Source organism: Falco peregrinus, chromosome 4 (assembly GCF_023634155.1).
Source record: "Falco peregrinus isolate bFalPer1 chromosome 4, bFalPer1.pri, whole genome shotgun sequence".
Taxonomy (NCBI): domain Eukaryota; kingdom Metazoa; phylum Chordata; class Aves; order Falconiformes; family Falconidae; genus Falco; species Falco peregrinus.
The window spans coordinates 113,800,908-113,820,582 of record NC_073724.1 but is presented as its reverse complement, the minus strand read 5'-3'; the positions used below and the strand labels follow the sequence as shown (position 1 = coordinate 113,820,582).

The 19,675-nt window shown below is 44.9% G+C and overlaps 1 long non-coding RNA gene across 1 annotated transcript; it reads left to right on the top strand.

The window, feature by feature from the left end:
• The first annotated feature begins 98 nt into the window (after window positions 1–98).
• On the top strand, window positions 99–2,430 carry LOC114010712 (uncharacterized). Its single transcript, XR_003552307.2, has 2 exons — window positions 99–517; window positions 1,222–2,430. It is a non-coding gene; the product is annotated as an uncharacterized LOC114010712 (long non-coding RNA).
• Window positions 2,431–19,675: the final 17,245 nt, after the last annotated feature.

Sequence of the window (19,675 nt, the reverse complement as noted above, 5' to 3'; positions counted from 1 at the left end):
CCGCTCCTGACCTGCTCTGCCTCTTCCTACCGCCTTCTCTGTTGCCCCGAGCTTTGATTGGTGCCCCTGCGCAGTCCCGCCTTTCCGCCACGCCCTCAATTCCGCCCCCCGCCCACCATTGGCTCAGCCGTTGGCATGGCAACGCCGTTGCCCACCGCCCCCGGGCGGGCCTGAGGCCTGGGCCTGGGAGCCGGCGGTGGGCGCTGCCGGGCGACTGCGGCCTCACGGCCCGGCAGCCCCCTCCTCGCGAACGGCCCCTCGGCACCGGGAGAGCGGGAGGAGTCTATTGGCAGGCCTGTACCGGAGAAATCACTCTCTCCGACGGAAGCAAGTCGTCCGAGTACAGCCAACAGCGCTCGTGTAGGCCCGTCAGCGAAACGCGGCCTTGTCCTCTAACGGCCGTTGTGCCACAGGAGCTGGGAGGGCCGGTGTGACCCCGGGGTGCCGGCACACTGCTTGGTGCCAGGCGGGCCAAGGCACTGGATTTTTACTGCCTCATTGGTCTTCATTTGCCTCAGTAAGTGACCCTGTCCTCCCTGCTTCTCTGATGCTCCTCTGCCTTGCACCTTTTAGCTGGTCACCCCTCACACCAGTGTTTTGAAGTGTAAACAGAGCCAGGAACAGCGTTTCTCCTTTTCACTACACTAGTAGGCGAGAGCCAGTATGGTCAAAAGTAATAAAACCTGCTAGCCTTTGGTCATGAGATTTGCCCAGAGGTACCTCTTGGAAGTTAGCTTGCTTACAAAGCATTTTAAGGTATAGCCATTCCTTCCCCCCACTGCATATTACTCATTAACTGTGGAGAACTGTCGGACTTGAAAGTAGGCCATGGGGGAATGCTTCATTAAAATACACTTTGAAAAACACATTCTATGAGATCGTTTTTAAAATGCAAATTGTGTGTGTATATATGTATTAAAAAATTATATATATGTTTATATTTTTTTATATATATTCTGCAGATATAGCAGAAAGATAGCGAAAATGGAGACCTGGCAAGTTCCTGGTAAAAACTGCTGTTGGTCGTTTTATCTGGATAAAAATATATATTAGTTTCTATGTTCATATTTGTATGCCCTTTCTGAAAAATGTTACCTTCAAAACAAGGAAGAAGGAACACAAAACACAACAGCATCTTTTATTTGCCTGTTGAATTGTATGTTTGTATTTGTTCCTGTAAGCCTTGCAATGCCGTACTTCATATGCGCTTCGCCTTTACAGTGTGTCACCAGAAGATAAGAAAACGAAACTAAAGTTTCTGTCTTCGGCCGACCAGCGCTGGGACTGCAAGACTTTTTCTCAGCATAAATATTAGCCAGCTATTTGAAGACATGCTGTCCATGAAGAATATTAATTATGTACTAGGAATCAAGCCATAATGTAAACCCAATTTATTTGGCAAAAACACCACATATTGTTCTGCTCCTAGGGGAAAAGTGTGGGGGTGGGGAAACCTAGCTCCTCCTCAGACGACTGTATTTGTAAGTTAGACTCCTCGCTCACACTAATTACAGAAGCAAACCAAATAATACGGGAAAACTGCCTTGATGAGGATGCCATGTGGTCCAAGACCACCCTCAAAACCAGATTTGCTGTTTACTAATCAGTGAATGACCGAGCCTGATGTGAGACAAAGCAGTTTGCTACCCTCCAGAACACACCTGGCTCCCTGAGACTGAGTACTCCTTACGTACCTGAGCAGATCCAGTATTTTAGTATGTTTTTAGTTTGTCTTTACTAGTAGTCTTCATATGAAGCCAGTAGTACCTCAGCAAGGTCTACAGGCTGACAGTGAGGAGTTGCCCATGAGACCTCCATGCTGATGGGTTTTGGGGACATTCTGAGCTCTAAACAATTCTTGAAACAGCTCAAGACTGGCATAGAAATGCCCATTGAGTCTGTCCTTGGAGTCTCTATGAAAAGTTCTTTATTACAGGAACTGTGTTGTACCAGCACTATGTGCAGAGTGTGGGTTTATCTATGCCTGCAAAGGCACGCTTCATCCATGTGTTCTTGAAACGACCTCCTATCAAAGGCACAGCTTCACTGAAATCATTAGTTAGAAATGCCTCTGGTACAGCTATGCCCCGCTGCTTCTTATCCCAGTTGACACAGCTGTCAGTTACAGGTTTTGGGTTTTTTTATAGATGTAGCTTGGGGTTTTGCTGGTATAAAATCCACTAAAAAGCCTCTAGACTAGACCTACATGTAGCACACTTGACTTGAGAATCACCAAGAACTTATAATTAAAGAAGTTTTGCTGGATAGTTGTAAAATTATAGTACTACATGAGAAAATGTATTAAGGTAAGAGTTTTACAATGTAAAATTAATTCCAAAACATCTGCAGTTGTACTTGAAAATACTCATACTTGTGTTTATGCTTGAGCTTAATTTTCTTGGAAGTTTAATAAAATGCCCTTAAACTGTTTTAGAGCTAGCCAAGGATAGAAAAAAAGGATCTGTCGGCACACAGAAATGTTCTTGCTGCTTTTCATTCTGGAAAAATAAAAAAAAAAAAAAAGGAATTGAAAATGCATCCTTTTTGACACGTTTGGAGAAGAAAAGCATAGACACTAAAGAAACAAACACAGTGCAGATTTTTAAATATTGGCTTAATGAGATGTAAATTACCCCTCTGTATATAAGCTGAAGTCCTTTGTTCTCCAGCCGAGATTCACTTAAGGAAGCAGACAGTGTTTCTCTGTGGACCTCCCAAAGGGCAAAAATCTTTATACTCTCACCAAGCCTCCAAAGCAGCTCTGCTGTCATCAGCCTTGCACTCTTCAGTAGCTGATTTGTAGAACAGCCTCCACTAGAAAGTTTGCCAATGTAGCTACAGTAGGAGAGCTAGTAAACCCTCCTAGAGACAGGATCCAATTTAAATTGCTTTAATAACCATGTATTGCTTATATCAACTGCAAAGGAAGTTTCGCCGTTGAAGCTACACCTGCAGGTTTCCACCAGCAAAGCTGTATTGATTAGTGAATGCTGTAGTCCTGGTATTGCTAAATCAACAAAACTTTCAAGCATCACCCAGGTCTCTGTCATCTGCCAGTCAGGTTACTCGTTGTCTAGGTTACACAGGTCTCATGCAGCTTCCCTCACTTTTATTCACATTTAGAGTTGTACCTTGGTGACCTCTGACCAAATAACCATAAGCCTTTTATAACTGGATTATCTTCTGTTCAGAGCTAAGCACCTAGGTTACTGTAAATGCTGAGAGCCTAGTTTTGTTTGTAAGGTTGAAATGTAGGAAACACTGGAATTACAGACTCGGCAAAGCACAAAAATATTGCAGTTTACTCTTCCAGTGCCTGGTGGTGAATAGGGCTGAAATGGAGATGCATGGTGATGGAACCACCTACTGACATTCCTCTACTTCCAAATTCTACATATTGTAATTTTTCTAATATAGGTTGAGTTTCACAGCCTCAGAAATTCTTAAGGCAAGCTGAATATAAAAGTAAAAGCTCATTTGATAGGTTGATAATTAGGAAAAATGCAATACTGACATACTGAAAAATACATTTAGTATGTCTAGACACATGTACTAACCTATATTGCCCTTCAAAGCTTTGCAAGGTAGTCCTGACAGCTTGTAATTTCCGTAACATTTTCATTGTGATGGGTTCATCTTTACAAGAAAGCAGACAGGCTACAAACAGCAATGAGCCAGGATCAAAGGCTAAGGATAGATAGGGAAGAAACCGTTGAACCTAGATACTCCTTTGTCAATCTACACTAAATACTGTGGCATAAAAAACAGTTCTCTGAAATATTTTGGACAATATTATCAAACCCGGTATTTGGTATGTGGCTATAATGCCCAAAGATGTGGCAGTAGGCTTTTGGGAGCCACATCTTTATTTACACTGACTGTTAACTAGCTGGACTACCAGTGAAAGCCTGACTGCAACAGCTTGCGTTCCTGGTGCTAAAAACTTGCCACATCCTGACAAAGACGTGTAATTTTTCGAAACCCCTTGTTGTCACAGCTAGATTGTTACTGGTACCTGAATTGACGTGCAACAACTCACCTGCTGAAATGACATCTTGGTGGGTCTTGGGAGACGGCAGGACTAAAACCCCAGGTACATTTCTCAAACTCAAGACATATTTCACTCTGGCACTCTGTCGTCTTCAGCTACCCAGGCAAATATTTATTACTGCTCTGTTACCTGTGACTGGGCAACATTTTGCTGGGCAAGGTTCTGGGTTGCTACAGAAACTGTCTGCAGATCCATTCAGTCAAGCAAGGCTGTAGTGACAAGACTCGGGCTTTCAGCGGGAACATAAATAATTCACATTTCTGCTGGCCTGCTCTTCATGCTTTCCCTACAAGCAGGCTGGCGGCTCAAGAGAAAGCAGCTGTGATTAGCTGGAACTCACACCTAGAGAGTTAAAGGCACGTTTACTGAAGTGTTTTATATTTTCAAAATGTTTTGCTTCAGAGCCTAATTTTTTTTGGAGGGGGGCAACACCAGCAAGCCTCTCTGTCAACCGTTTCTCAGCAGGATAATGGGAGCGGCTCTTTGTTTAACTAAACCCGCTCCTATCACATCGCATCACACTCCACCAGTTGTCCCTCACCAGAGTACAGCCGCCAAGGAGGCAGCTGGCTTGCAGACTGATAAAGCATGCAGTCACGTAACACTGTGGAATTAACCTGGAAAAGATCCCCCGCCAGTGTTTCAGATTTGCCTGGCCATCCCTACCCGCAGGCAGCAGCAGCTGTTGGCATGGACATCACTGGACAGCCATAGCAGTGAAGTACTTACAATGTTTAGGCTCTGTTTATGCGTGGTGCTGGAACTGCTCATTAAAACTTGACGTTAAGCTGTATAACTACTAAAATACTTCTTCTACACACAAATTCAAGAGGATTCCCTCTGTCCGAGTTGTAAACCCTTCTCCCTCTTGACTTTTCCCATTCATACAAACTATCAGTGCAGTATTTGCTCCCTCCCTCCCTCAACCACGCTTCTGCTGTTCGGATCTGTGGGTTCAACTCTTCCTCCTGCAACAAAAACATCCCCTTTTACAACTGTTTTCAATGAATATGGGATGGATGTCAATGTATATGGGTTAGATGGGAGTCTCAGCAGGGTTTGGGCAAGCCAAGGTCTTGTCCACCTTTAGCAAGTCAATCACCCAAGAACTTTGTGAGTAAATTCCATGTAGTTAAATAATATTTAGGTTGTATGTGTGTTTAACGTGACTGCAGGTAGCCTGGCCTCTGCTGAAGTAATAGACTGACCTCTTTGTGATGTTACAGTGTGACCTGATAAGAAGCACACCGTATGATGTGTAATCCATGCAAAAATAAAAAAGCCCTTCAGCACTTTCATGTCATTTGCCTTCTTTAGTGGTCAGCTGCATCTGCTGGAGGTTGTGGGTGCCAGATCCATGTGCTGGGAGCTGCCACCCAAATTACAGCCCCTCCTGCCTCCCTGTCCCCACCACAGCTGTGTCTGGCTCTGGGATATTCTGTATTTTTTGATGCTTCTTTGCATTGCACCAGCTTACTAAATGTGTTGAAGTTGGTGTGGGAAAACATATCTGCTTTTCCCAGGTCCTTTTTTAGAAATATTTCTAGCCTGCCAACCCTGTGGAGGAAACTGTAGAGATACTGAAAAGCTCTAGACTTCTGGTTGTGATCTCCACTCCAAACAGCGACAGCACATGGATCCGCGTCAGGCTAAAGACCTATTCCAGCCATATCCACACCGCTGCTCTTTCTGCCACAGAAAGCAGTTTCAGGGCAGGACAGGTGACGGAAGGTGTGTTGTGAGCCATTTTAATTGCCAGATCCTTTTGGGAAAGCCACTGCTCACCAGCTCCTCATCAGCTTGTGTCTGTGCGCCTGGTCATTCATGCCTTAATATACAACTTTGCAGTGGTCCCCAGTAAGTCTCAGTCCTCAAAACATCACTCTGCTTGTCAAGTTTGTTTTGAATTTGAATCCCATCCTCTATTGTAACTGCAGCCTTCATCGTTTTGCACCGTCAACAAATTTCATATGTGTATTTCTGTAGAAGAATGGCTGCAGAAGCGTGGCCTTAGAATCTCTGAAGATCTGCACAATCCAGGCCTGGTATTAGAATAGGCCTGTAATCAGAATTGTACTGAAGTTGCTGTGCTGAAGTTAGCAAGAAGGGTAGCCTTGAGCTATTCTTGAATCCTGAGACCAAGCAATTATGTTGTGCCAACAGGCCGTGGCTGTAGCAAGCTACAGCTGCTGGGAAAGCAGGTGCAGGGCCAAGAAAGATAGGGAGCGGTATGGGAAAATAGGGAGTAACAAACTACAAGGCTGAAGCACAGCAACACAACTAGCTACATGGATAGAATGCTTATTTTAGTCATGATAATTAGGGGTGTGAGAACCGCGCGTGTTTAGAGACTACTAACCGATTAGATTTCTGCATTACGAATATGCATGTGTATCGGTTCTATATAAGTAGTGTTAGAAACTAATAAAGTTGAGCAAGATGCATAACTCATATTGAGCGTCTTCTTGACTCCGGCGAACCCTTCTTCCAACATATTTCTATTTCATTATCTGCATTGTTAGTGAAAACGTTGGACAAATTAGGATAGACCCCTGTAGCCACCTTTCTGTGTTGAACATTTATGAAATAAGTTTTGTACGGACCCTGTCGGAGTTTCAGCTAGTTTGTTTATAAGTATGCACCACGAGACGATATTTTCACTCAATATCTGACTTCAGATATCTGACTTCTACTGTTTTTTGCTTATTTATGAGTCTTGTTAACCTATTGTAAAAAGAAATTTGATTGCAGCTCCTACCTGATACAATTTCTACCTGATGAATCCATGGTAGCTGCTACTTCTCACCTTGTTATTTTTCAAGTCTTACAAATAACTTTATGTCTGCTCCAAACTGGAGGAACTGAAGATGGCTGGTCTTTAATTCGTTAGTTCCAAAGACCAAACACATCAGATCCTGCTGCTTATTGATGGCACTGAAGTTATACACCTTACATTAACCCACTAGAAATGCTGGAAGTGATTTACATAATGAATTTACAGCCTGCACAGCTACATGGTCAGTGAGTGGGGATCTGGCTGGCAGAGAAGCATCTGATCTTTGCACTAACACTGTAAAAATCAATTGAAAAAAATAAAAGGCAAAGTGAACAACAAGCTCTGGAAAGGAAGAGCTGTTCCTTTATGTATTTATGGAAGCAGACCTGAGCAGGACACCCGCAGGTGCCTCACTCTGTTCTGCCTGTGAATCATTCATAAATATTTTCTGCTACAGTTACACAACCAGTTTTGCACCAACCCTATACAAGTTTCAGCTGCTTTGCTTATGAGACTGTTATCTGAGACAAAAGCCGTAACAAAGTGGACATTTTCAGTGTTTTTCTTCTCCTCAAGTATCTTCTTACCCATACAAGGATTTCTATTGGTTTGATAAGACTTTTTTTCAGATAAACTGATGTTGCCAATTTTTAATGTCATTATTACCTGCTGTGGGGGAAAAAAAAAAAAGAAATTGAAATGTTGGCAAAGATTTACGAGGGATTTTAAAAAATATATATATTTGTGTTGGGTTATTTTTAAATGAAAAGCAAAGCTCTAAATTTTCTTTTAACAAAAGAACATTGTCCATCAGAAAATGCATGGTCTGACAGTGAGATGCAAAGTAGTTTTCCCTGGTCAGTAGATAAGGTGGGTGGTGGTCTGTCTTTCTGGCTCTTTGGTTAGATTAGAAGGAAGATCCATGAACTGAAGGTGATACTGCCTCTCAGCACATTTTTCTGGGAAGAAGTGTGATTCCTGGCTGAAAATCTCTTCTCACTTGCCTGGAAGTATCAATTTTGGGGGTCCAGCTGACACTACTAGCCCAACTTATAGCTTCATATTGTGGTGAAAAATCTTTGTGTGCAAAAGGTTTACAGCATCTCTCTTGAGAAGAACAAATCTGTTCTCGGGTTGGCATTTTAACTGTTACTTACTTAACATAGCTGTGTTCCAGCAGTGTTAACACTCACGGGACCTTCAGCAGTGGCCAGAACAGGCACCCTCTCTTTTCCCACGCCCATACTGCATGGCTTGCATTGCTATGCATCTCCCTACCAACACATCACTCCCCTCCTTCGTTTTCAGTCTCAACAAGAAAACCCATGCATGGGTCAGAAAACAATTATTTTTGCACTAACCTGAGCTTGTATGCTCGTTAAATAAAACTGGTGCTAGCTCAACTGCAGAAACGCTTCCAAGGAACCCATCTCTCCTTATCCCATCCCGGACAGCCTTCCTGTATTAAATAATATATTAAAAAAATCAAACCGCAGTGGGCCAGACTCTGGGGCCACTTACAGAGGTGGGGGGGCCGCAGCATTATCAGCACGTTATCACTTGTTATCCAGAATAGGCTCTTCCCTGATTCTTCAAACAGGATTTTCCTGTTAGTGTGTGTGGGCTGGAAGGTTTAACTACAGTCTGACTCTTCCTGCTGCTATGACTGTAATTGTGTCCCAGAGATCTGTATGGATATTGAGTAAGGAGGTGTAAACCTGCTCAAAAGAACAGTAGCAGTGATCTGCAAGCCAGTCTTTCCAGGGGATGGCTGTCATCATCACAAAACAGCAGAGCAAGGAAACACAAACACAAACACACACACACACACACACACACGCACACACCCCAATGCTTTACATTAAGGAACAGTTTTTGACTTAAGCCTATTTTATATCTTGTAAGAAGATTAAAAGAATTAAAGAGAAACCAAGTGACCTGTTTAGTCCATTTATTATTAAGCATATGACACATAGCTTCATCTTACAGAGGGTCAGAATAAGCAGAAGGATGTGATTATACACCTTTTATGCTGCTCTTGAGGACTTCCAAGCTGGAATGCCCTGCCTTCATCCATCTCCAGAGGATCCCCAAAGCTTCACAGTTGTATACCCATGCCACCATCTACAGTTCTTGAAAAAAGATTTTGATTGTAGCAGAGTAATTATCTCAACGTATGAAAAGGAAAGCTACCTTGGTTGTGCTGCAAAGGTTTTGAGAAGGTGGAAAGTGCCTGTGAGGTGGGTGGGATGGGAAGTGTGAAGCTGTGGCCTTCCTGTGGACCCTGCCTGAGAGATCCTCTGGCTCTCATTGCATCAGTGCAATGGTGGCACGTTGGTGTGGGTGACATGGGGGGGGGGGGGGGGCGACATAGAATATGGCCTTGAAAGAAGGGCTCTGCAGCAGATCTGTGCTTGACAGCCCACTCTCAAGGCTGCAAGACAAAATGATAAAAGCACAATGACTTCTTCACATACTGGTGGTGCCTAAAGCCCTCGCCTTTCCAGCTGAGCCCCAGGAATACTGAAATGAAGTGTAATCTTTTTAAGGACTCCATAAACACTACAGTAAAACAATTCACTGGCTGACCTAAGCAGGGACGTTTAAAGAAGTACTCACAATGGTCTTCCTCAAGACCATCATAAAAGTCCCGGGCTAATTCCCAAGTGCTTTTACAATCCATTTGCCTGAGTTGCTAAGCAGAGAAAAAATTCCAGCTAGAGTTTATCTGCATGCTGTAGGAACGTACAGCTGCCTAATATCCCTGTCTATTTGCAGCGCTGTGTTTGTCCAAAAAGTACTTGCAGTAAATATTGTCAATCATAAAAAATCCATCATGAATTAACAAACTGTTCTCATTACATTGGGAGCAGCTGGTATATTGGGATACACTGTGAGAATCGGCGTGTAGAGATGTGCCAAGTGGGCTAAGAACTGTGGCGTGTTACCATACTAGCCTGGCCATGATCAGTTCTTGCTTTGAGTTGGGTTTAGATGAGACAATACCCTGTTTGGGTAGCTTGGCATAATTGTAAACATATTTAGACAAATGGTGAAAGTGGTGTAATTCTGTGTCTAATTACCCACTTCAGTGCTGTGAAAGGAGCTAGAATCCAGCCCCGTAATAAACCCGACCCTCGATAATCCATATATATATATATAGGTGCGTGTGTGTGTGCTTTATATTTTATATGATTTAGGCTGCTATTTTACTTAAGTCAATAAACTAGCAGATTCAAATTACCCAGTCACCAAGTTAATACAGCAGATAATGAGAATATATGTACTAATGAGCTGGTGAAAAGCAGCAGAACTCAGCAGTAAACAGGCACATTAGTAGGCTGCTCAAAAAAAATCTTTTTAGATTTAAATCTGTTTTGCCAGTGTCACTTCAGTCTTCAAAAAGGGCAAGAAGGTCTCAGGACACTACAGGTGGGTCAGCCTCACCTCCATCCCTGGGAAGGTGATGGAGCAGCTCATCCTGGAGGTCATCTCTGAGCACGCAGAGGAAAGGAAGGTTATCGGGAGCAGTCAGTGTGGATTCACCAAGGGGAGATGACTGACCGACCTGGCAGCCTTCTGTGGTGGAACGGCTGGCCGGGCAGGTGAGGGGAGGGCGGTGGATGTGTCCACCTTGACCTCCGCCCACCTTTTGGCACCGTCTCCCACAGCAGCCCAGGCAGGCTCGGGCCGTGGGTCAGGGGAGCAGTGGGGGGCTGAGAGCTGCCCGGACGGCAGAGCTCGGGGGCTGGGGTCGGTGCTGCGGGGTCGAGCTGGGGGCCGGGAGCTCGCCGTGTGCCCAGGGGTCAGCGCTGGGTCCGGTCCCTGTTCCACTTATTCATCAGTGACCTGGATGAGGGGACAGTGTCCCCTCGGCACGTGTGCTGGTGACACCCCACCGGGAGGGGCGGCTGGTGCCCCAGGGGCTGCGCTGCCATCCAGCGAGGCCTGGGCAGGCCGGAGAGCCGGCGGAGAGGGACCGAGTGACCTTCAGCAAAGGCCAGAGCAGGGTCCTGCCCCTGGGGAGGGACAGCCCCAGGCACCAGCAGGGGCTGGGGGTGACCTGCTGGGGGGCAGCTCTGCGGGGAAGGGCCCGGGAGTGCTGGTGGGCAGCAAGGTGCCCGTGGGCCAGCGGTGTGCCCTGTGGCCAAGGGGCCAGTGGGACCCTGGGGGGCACCAGGAGGAGCGTGGTGGCCAGCAGGTCGAGGGAGGGGGTCCTCCCCCTCTGCTCTGCCCTGGTGGGGCCGCACCTGGAGTGCTGGGTCCAGTGCTGGGCTCCCCAGCTCCACAGAGACTGGGAGCTACTGGGGAGGGGCCAGCGGAGGCTACAGAGATGATGAGGGGACTGGAGCATCTCCCTGGTGAGGGAAGGCTGAGGGAGCTGGGGCTGTTCAGCCTGGAGGAGAGATGGCTGAGGGGGGATCTCATCAATGTCTGCAAATACCTTAAGGGTGAGTGTCAGGAGGACGGGGCCAGGCTCTTTTCAGTGGTGCCCAGCAACAGGATGGGGGGCAACAGGCACACTCTGAAACACAACAAGTTCCATCTGAATACGAGGAAAAGCTTCTTTACCCTGAGGGTGGCGGAGCCCTGGCACAGGCTGCCCAGAGAGGCTGGGGAGTCTCCTGCTCCGGAGACATTCAGAACCCACCTGATGTGACTCTGCGCACCCTGCTCCAGGGGAACCTGCTTGAGCAGGGGGTGGGGCTAGGTGACCTCCAGACGTCCCTTCCAGCCCTGACCATCCTGTGATTCTGTGGTTTAACAGATTTTGATTTGAGTTTTTCCTTGCTGTTTATTTTGCTTTGACATTATTCTTCCAGGTATAGAATAATCAAACATTATAATTCAATTTAAGAAGACAGGTTTGAGATAATCTTGCTGTTGACTGGGAACTGCTTCAGTCTGGGACCAAAGTATTTGAAATAACTAACTCTGTGAATAAGTTGTTGGTGTTCTGGCATTTATTAGGGATTGAAACTTAAACCACAGATAGTGGATGGAATTCATGTCACCGAACTTCAGGCATCTAGCAGATGTGATGCCCAGCCTGTGCTTTGGCTTTCCTTACTCTCTGTGGAGAAGACTGACACATCCCAGGGCTGATCTCAGTATCTCTCCCCCTAATTCAGGAATCCTAGTTTACAGAACACAAGCTAGCAGGAGCCTGGTCTCAACATTTGTGCCTGTATAATACTCTCACGTGGAGTGTTAATGACTAGACAGTTAATTATGTAAGTAACTGTTATGCAGGAATGGGCTTGGTTCTCGTGCTTGTGTTGCAGGAAGACTGATTTGTCTCTTGAGATGCCGGTTCCTTTCCGTTGACTGTGGAGGGAGCTGAGGTTAGAGTAGCTCAAGGTTAGACTTCCAACCTACCCATCCAGCTGAGATGCATTCCCCCCACTGCGTCTACAGGCTGGTGTTACTGGTATTGGGGAATACTCTGCCTCATCTTTAAAGGTCTGTAGGCACTTCGTAGATTTTATGGATCTGATTTCACATCCAATGGCATAAAGTGTGACAGTTACTTATGTAATTAGTAGGTAGTCATTAATTTTTCTGAAATCAGTGGCATTCCACAGGGGACCAATTGTACATGTATAAGTAGTACAGGCTGCTGTTGACTGGAGTTCTGTTAGGAAGCTGTACATAATAAAAGGTAGTATCGCGACAATGGAAAATCTATCATGTTCTAATATATAATGATTTATATTCTGTATTTCATGCTCTGTTGAGAATACTCCTACATGTATTATGTAGTTTTAAAAGGTTTGAACAAAAATTCAAACATTCCTCTCCTGGATATCAGTTCATTTACCACTCGGAAACTCTGTTTTCAAAACGGAATTCCTGTCTAAAATTCTTTAATTTTCAAAAAACCTGAGTACCAGCAGTCTTCATTTTGAACTATTTCAGAAGTATAGCACAGCTGAGGCCTTAGTATCTACTAGACTAGGTATGATTCCTCTCTGTTATAACATATATACTCATATATATTGTCTTATAACATATATCTCTGCAGAAATAGAGGAAGCTAGTGACCAAGTCAAGCAAAAGACTGAAGAGGCATCTTCCATAATGGCTACAAACAGCAGATAACCTCTGGCTTTCCCTTCCACAAACACACGTTGAGTAGGATTCACATCCTCCTCTTCTGCAGGGATCAAGCCTTTCGAACCAGTTCCCAAAACCATGTCCACAGTGCAGGAAGGGTGTTTGATGTATTTGAATGCAGAGAAATGCCACCAGAATGATGAAGAGATTAGAGGAAGAGGGTCAGGAGGATAAAACAAGGTTATTGCAGACACCAGTATTTGCTATGGCTCTTCTGGAACAGTTTCCACTTTACACCAGGCTGTCCAGAGGTTTCTGCAGGATTTAAGCTTGCCCAGCACTCGCGCTCTGCTTGAGGTTAATAACATGGAAAATCTTGTGTGTGATTCCTTGCTGTAATGACCTGTTAGTGTACATATGGGCTTTCAAGTTATGGAGATGACTGATGATTTATTAAACAGCCTCTTCCTGTTTGCAGTGATGCAGTGTAATATTGAGTCATCTCTGACCCTTTAGCCCTCCCTGTCCAGGCTTTGTTGTTTGCTACCTGTCCCCTAGAATTTGGATTGATGATACTGGACAACAGTTTTTACTTGATCTAGTCTCGGTTTTATCAGTTTTGGATGAATACACTGTCCTTTCCTAGGGAAAAGGTTTGAGCTACATCGCTACTATTTGAGCTATAATAAATTGCTAAAAAATGAGCTGTGTGTAATTTGGGATAAATCACTGAATTTTTGATTTTGCTATTAATTACTTGTATTTACTGCATGCCAAGGCACCTAACTCTTCTCCCACAGTGCAATGAGTCCAGGGCCCAAGAAATCAGCCAGAAAGCAGATGTTTTAACGCTCCACTGGATTCTATTTGACTGCCTTTTGGAGGGAGCCACTGAAATCTCAGCAGTATGACATCTGACCCTTTGAGGGGTGAAAACGGAGTAAGTGTCTGAAAACAACATCAATTCTTTCATCAGGTTTGCACAGCTGGGTATTTTATCCTTTCTCCACAGAGTATAGCTGGGCCTTGGGTAAAGCAGGTTGGATGGTCGTTCCTATTCACAGTGGCTTAGTTTAGTTTAACTTTGACTCTGAAAACATAACATCTTGGCTAAAGAGCTGCACTTTCAGTGGCTGTGCAGTCTGATGGGTGTGCTTGCAAATAGCTGGAGGCTATGTCGCTAATTCCTTTCTGCCAGTGAGACGTGCCTGTCCATTTCTTGGACAGTGTCATGAGTCTCTTATTTCTCTTGCCTGTCACTGGACCCAGCTGATAGAGTGTGAACTCATGCGTCATCTATATGCCAGTTGTAAAGCCATTGTGCCTTCCTAGAGACAAGTCTTTTTTAGATATTACACTACAGAGAAAGAGCAAAGAAGGTGGAACAAGCCAAATGACAACAGTGGGGTAAAAGAGCCAATAACCCTCCAGATCTGAAATGCAATGCCTTTAGATACTGACAATATACAGTTGCTTTGTCAAGGCACAGAATGTTGCAAAATCTTTGACAAGGAAAATTGATGGCTTTCCTTGTGGAACATTTTAATGGCTATGCTCAGCTTTCCCAGCGGGATCTCACTTTCTCAGGGCAGAGATTTGCCACCACTTTCTTGATTTGGATGAACTTTCTGCCAAAATCAACAAGGAAGGAATTGACAGGAAGGACTTTGGTAACAGGGAAATTGTAACGTGTTTGAAGAGAACGCGTGCTCGGAGGAGGGGCTACTTCTGTTTCAAAAAGCAGCTTCTTATCAGCAAACATCTACTCTTTCCTGCAGATGTCTTGTCTCTGCCTTGCAGCAATGCTAAGAAGATGTCTCCTCTTGTAAAAAGCCAAGGGAAAGAGTTTCAGCAGCGTAAGAACATCTATGCATATGCTATTTAAACTCCAGTCATTCTATTGAGCTGAACTAAGAAAAGTATTAAAAACAGCTTGATGGACCACAGTGATTAAAAGTCTTTGCAGTTATTACAGGGTCTGTTCTTCTGCTGAGTAAACACATGCTGCAGCTTCCGTGACAAAGGAAGGAAGTAAATATTGGTACAACAGCACACAAAAATATTACTCACTGCCCTTCTGCCAACTGGTCTTGGGTGGCTTGGGGCAGACATGTCAGTCTTCTAAGACAAATCAACAGTGCAAAACTTGAGTGTATGAAAAATGCCATTTTTTTAAATACACAAGATCAATCTTAAATAGTAGAGATGCTAAGCAGTGCACAGAGCAACTGTTATCTTTCAGCAATCTAACTGAACACGAGTAGCCAGGAGTCCAAGAACTGACTTAAAGCAGTGATGATAACACCTCTCTCCTCCTCCTTCTCCTCACTCTCCTCTGAAATACTACAACCACAATTTGTAGCACACCATATCTTCCCAAGCTTGAAGAATCACTCACACACAGAGAAGAACATGCAAGGTTTTTTAAAAGCACCTTGATAACTGGAACAAAAAAACTTTGTTTAGCTATGAGTGGAATGTCCTCTTATAAAATGCCAAATGGTCTTTTGTTTTTTGGGTCAAAAGATGATGAGATGATCTGTGAGCTCTTATTACTTCTTCTGTTCCTTCACAATAAAAATCTGGAGTGTTTTAAAAATGCTGAGAATGTGACAGTGATTGACAAGAAAAGAAGGACGTAAGGAGATACTGTGCTGAATAAATTGTAATTGTTTTTATAAAACAAAATTGATACTGATGTAGGTTTTGCATTTGCAATCTCAGCCAGAAACCAGGGCTAAGTTTTCTCAACCAAGACCCTTACACACTCTGCCTTTCAGCCTTATGAAAGAACATCTAACTTGGTAAAATCCCTGAGTGCCTTTAAGGAGAGAGATCCTAAGAAATTAAACAGCTGATTGAACTTTTGTATTTTTAACTTTTTCTCAGTGAAAGCATATCTTATTTTTAGTGTTTGTGCAGTGCACGTGTGAGGCTGCTTTCATAATTTTCATTACTGCATCCGTGTACTAGTGAATACCCAGGAATATGCGTTTGATTCCAGTTAGGTGTGGGCACACAACAACGTTTCTACAGAATTAAGTATCTACAGTGTGGAGTTCATAGGACTTTTATAATGGCTGGGACCTGATAACTGATCTGACATAAAGTGACAATGGCACAGAGAGAGCAGTAGCTGTAATCACATTAAGTGTGTCAGTAAAAAATTAAGCTAACAAAATTTTAAAAGAAATTTTAACTCCCAGCTTGAGTGAAAGCTGGCTCTGCACCTTGGATAACGGGTTGTGGTATATCTGGTCTGATACTAGGGACCCTGATGTTGGATTTATTGTGTCATTAAGCCACGGTCAGAGAGGAGAAGGGTGAACTGTATCTTTTACAGTTGCAAAAAATGGAAAGTACTCTGTCACTGGTATGTTCTTCTCAGTGAAAAAGCCAGTGGTGTTTGAAAACTGCTATTGGAGATGATTCAGTCACCATCTATCTGCATGTTAAATCTTCAAAATATTCTGTGTTACCGCATAGTGATGGCAAAGGACATAAAACTGCTACCATGCATTCACAGGGAGATTTAAAGATGTGGCACAGGTATTTGTATAACTGTACTTTGTTGAGCTGAGCAGGGGTATAGTTCTCATCTGCTCGGATCATTTAACTGGCCTAAGACCAAAATATACATTTAATATTCAACAGCCACCTACACCCAGTAATGGCAGGGTCCTCCAGTGATGTGTTAACTATGTCAATAAAATATTAGCCAAATTATAGCTGGGTTTTTCTGGTCAAAAGAAAGCTAAACCTTCATTAAATTCTAAAACAAGGTTAACAAAGAAAAAGAATTACTTCTTTCGTTATGTAATCTGATTATCTGCCATGTTAACTTGGTGACTGGATCATTAGAACCTGCTAATTTATTGGCTTAACTGAAATTGCAGCCTTAAATCTTGTAAAAATTAGAGCATTGCTTTGTTTTTAATGTTTGGTGAAATTGTAAGTAAATTAGGTAAGCAATGTGCTTTGTGAGATTGTTCCTGCCTTCACCCTGTTTATGCAAGCTGTAGATGGGACACAAGGTGTGTTTACTTCATCAGCCCGCAACCTGGGTCACAAACTCTGAAGGCACACAGAAGCTCTAGGGGGAAATCACCAGCCCCTTGTGTCTGTCTCCAAAGCGACTACCTAGATCCTTTACACCACACAGGCTGTAACTGCCCCCCCCCCCCCAAATGACCATGACAGATATCTGTCTTACAATACTGAGAACGTAGCCGTCTGTAGATTACAAATATGCTTATGGGCTATGGATTTGTGAGTGTGCCCTCATTTACCTGCAGAAGTCAATACAAGACACAAAATTGCCAGATATGTTTACCTATAATGAACACCACCCTGGATACCCAGCTGGTTTGAAGCAGGACAAAGTAGGGAATCAGGCAGAGCATCTAAGCGACCGCTGCAGGGCAAAACAGCCCCAGCCATCGGGTTGCCTTTTCCAGCCTACAGGGGCTTTTACCGTTTCGCTTCGGTTTTACCGTATATCATGTTCACTGGAATATGGTATATAATAAAATCCACAGCGTGTTGTTTTGGCACTGGGGGAGAAGGCTGCCTCAGTCTTGTCTTGGATGCCGCAGCCATGGTTAGACCCATGGAAAGGGGCCGAGGTCCTTTTCTTTGGTGCAGTTAAGCACACTGAGTTGGGGGAACCGTCTTAAGAGCAGGATGGGACAGAAAGAAGCATTTGAAAAAAAGACCCTGCCTTACAAAGAGTTAATTCAGAAACTTTCTGTTTCTTTCCTGCCTTACTTTAATTATTTTTATTTTTTTTTAAGTATTTGTTTACATTTTAACAAACTCTGATTGCTGAAGTTAAGAGCTTTGTGTTTTGGGACATTAGTATCAAGGGAAAACTGGAGGTAGGTCCACCCCAAAGATCTGCTGACTCTACCAGAGTGCTAATATCATTATATATGTTTATTACCTCCAAAATGAGGAGGTGCTGCCTTTAGATGTCTTGCAGGATTATAATGTGAATTCCTTAGTTAATTACCAAAAACAGTGTTCCCCTGACCTGTGCTTACTGTATTGATTTGCATACTTGCAAGACAAGAGTAAACTGCAGAACACAGTGATTTGAATTTAAACCCATTGCTAAACTTTGGCCTGGAAGCATCAAGTTGCTCTCTTGATCATTTGCATTTACACAAGCCGAGGACAGGGGTAAAGAGCAATAAAAAGGCAAGGCAAAGGACAACAACTCATAAAGCACCTCAGCAGTGCTAACTTGTTGGGTTATATTAATCAGTCTGATTTTTGCCCTTTTCAAATGGTTGTGTCTTTGCACAGTTTGCCGCACCGGCCCTTTATAACAGATGCAGAGCTTGAACAAAGCGTTTGCTGCCCCTCTACTTGTTTATGTGTGGGTGTGTCCTTTTTGCCCTGTTTCACATACTGAAACAGCTGGTACCTGTGTGCTCCCTTATTCCTGCGATGGAAGCAGCGAGGGGGGAAAGGGCAAAAGAAGCCAGAATTTCTGCTAATGGGAAGAAAAAGTACAGATTCACAGAATGGTCAGGGCTGGAAGGGACGTCTGGAGGTCACCTAGCCCCACCCCCTGCTCAAGCAGGTTCCCCTGGAGCAGGGTGCGCAGAGTCACATCAGGTGGGTTCTGAATGTCTCCGGAGAAGGAGACTCCCCAGCCTCTCTGGGCAGCCTGTGCCAGGGCTCCGTCACCCTCACAGTAAAGAAGCTTTTCCTCATATTCAGATGGAACTTGTTGTGTTTCTCTTTGTGCCTGTGTCCCTTGTCCTGTCGCTGGGCATCACTGAAAAGAGCCTGGCCCCGTCCTCCTGACACTCACCCTTAAGATATTTGCAGACATTGATGAGATCCCCCCTCAGCCATCTCTCCTCCAGGCTGAACAGGCCCAGCTCCCTCAGCCTTCCCTCACCAGGGAGATGCTCCAGTCCCCCCATCATCTCTGTAGCCTCCGCTGGTGCCTCCCCAGTAGCTCCCAGTCTCTGTGGAGCTGGGGAGCCCAGCACTGGACCCAGCACTCCAGGTGCGGCCCCACCAGGGCAGAGCAGAGGGGGAGGACCCCCTCCCTCGACCTGCTGGCCACCACGCTCCTCCTGGTGCCCCCCAGGGTCCCACTGGCCCCTTGGCCACAGGGCACACCGCTGGCCCACGGGCACCTTGCTGCCCACCAGCACTCCTGGGCCCTTCCCCGCAGAGCTGCCCCCCAGCAGGTCACCCCCAGCCCCTGCTGGTGCCTGGGGCTGGTGCTCAATACATTTGATTTCTTGTAATTACTAACGATAAATGGAGGGTTAGGAAATAAAGGAAGCACTAAGGCCATCGTGCTCAGCACCCAGCCCGTAAAGCACTGAAAGCAGTGTGTGAACATTGTACAGCCACCCGCCGCAGCAGGGACCCCAAGTACAGTGGGCCAGCAGCTAGAGCAGCCTCTCCGATTTCAAAGCCAGCACAGATCAACACTTCTCTGATGTGCATTTTGCAGCTCCCTGTGGTATTTGGCTACACTGAAGACCTCAGAGGTGCGACCCGAGACAGAGGGACCGAGACCCTCCCCCGCTGTTAGCATTACAGGGTGCCGGGGGCTCTGCAGCGGGGGGCTCTGCCGTCCCCTCGCTCCCCTTACAGCTGCATCCAGCCCAGGTTTAAACTTACAGCCACATCCCCAGGAGAGTCTGTGACGGTGGCGAAGATATGAAGAGAAGGGTTTATGCCTGCTAACATGGCCAGTGTTCTCTTTGCCGCTCCGTAGGCAAAACACACGGGCTAGGAAACCACAGACCCCATCTAAGCGC